The sequence below is a fragment of the Cebus imitator genome, unplaced genomic scaffold, assembly GCF_001604975.1.
Source record: "Cebus imitator isolate Cc_AM_T3 unplaced genomic scaffold, Cebus_imitator-1.0 Scaffold573, whole genome shotgun sequence".
Classification (NCBI taxonomy): domain Eukaryota; kingdom Metazoa; phylum Chordata; class Mammalia; order Primates; family Cebidae; genus Cebus; species Cebus imitator.
Genome location: NW_016107888.1, coordinates 1,092,468 through 1,094,087, shown reverse-complemented (window position 1 = coordinate 1,094,087; position 1,620 = coordinate 1,092,468).

Sequence of the window (1,620 nt, the reverse complement as noted above, 5' to 3'; positions counted from 1 at the left end):
TGTGCAAAAATAAACCCCTGATGGATCAAAAATTTAAATGTAAAAACTAAATGCATAAAATCTAATATGAAAATCTAGAAGCCTACATGCATGCTGTATAAGAGTGGGAAAATATTAACCAAGATTGAAAATCCAGAAGCTACAACAGGAAAAAAAGGGTACAAATATTTGATTGTATCAAAGTTAAAACATTTTTGGGGGTGGCAAAATAGAACATAAACACAATCATTAGGATAATTTTCTTTTAAAAAGGAAAATATTAGATTTAGAAAAAAGTTGTAATGCAGGTGGCAAGCCAGGGGTTAACAGCTGTACTATACAAACAAATCTTATATATCAACAAGAAAAAGACAAACACTTCACAGAAAAATTGTGAAGTCGTGGATAGAGGATTCATGGAAAAACAAAAAGATTCAGTTGAATGCTGTGTCTCATGCCTGTAATTCCAGCACTCTGGGAGGCTGAGGAGGGCAGATGGCTTGAGTTCAGGAGTTCAACCACAGCCTGGGCAACATAGCAAAACCCAGTTTCTACTAAAAACACAAAAGTTAGCTGAGCATTGTGGCACATGCCTGTCGTCCCAGCTACTTGGGAGGCTGAGGTAGAAGAATCACTTGAACCCAGGAGGCTGATGTTGCAGTGAGCCAAGATCCCGCCACTGCACTCCAGCCTGGGCAACAGAGACTGTCTCAAACAACAACAACAACAACAAAGAAACACACACACACACACACCCCTACTCTTTAACTGGTTTCTCCATGTTGGTCAGGCTGGTCTCGAACTCCCAACCTCAGGTGATTCCCCTGCCTCGGCCTCCCGAAGTGCTGGGATTACAGACGTCAGTCACTGCGCCCAGCCCATGCCCAGCTTTTTAATATGCTTTTCTTCCATTTTCCCTTGTTATTTCCGTAAGTCCTACCATTCAGATATTGAACTGATGCTGACATGTTCTTATTCATTCTTTTCTATTTTCCACCTCATCCATTCAGTGAATATTTAGTGCCTACTATGTGCCAGTCATTAGTCTAGGTGCTCTCTCACCAGGCTGGACTGCAGTGGTGCAATCTCGGCTAACTGCAGCTTCCACCTACCAGGTTCAAGCAATTCTCCTGCTTCAACCTCCTGAGGAGCTGGGACTACAGGTACGTGCCACCACGCCCAGCTAATTTTTGTGTTTTTAGTAGAGACAGAGTTTCATCACGTAGGCCAGGATGGTCTCGATCTCTGGACCTCATGATCTGCCTGCTTCAGCCTCCCACAGTGCTGAGATTACAGGCATTAGCCACCGAGATGGGCCAATCAGGGAAGATCTTAATGAGAATGTAGTTGTATGGCCTGGTGCTCTGGCTCACATCTGTAATCCCAGCACTTTGAGAGGCTGAGTGGGGTGAATCAACTAAGGTCAGGAGTTTGAGACTATTCTGGCCAAGATGGCAAAAGCCCATCTCTACTGAAAGTACAAAAATTAGCCAGGCATAGCGCTGCTGACTTGTAATCCCAGCTACCTGGGGACTGAGGCAGGTGAATCATTTGAACCCAGGAGGTGGAGGTTGCAGCGAGCCAAGATCACACTACTGCACTCCAGCCTGGGCAACAAGAGTGAAACTCCATCTCAAAAAA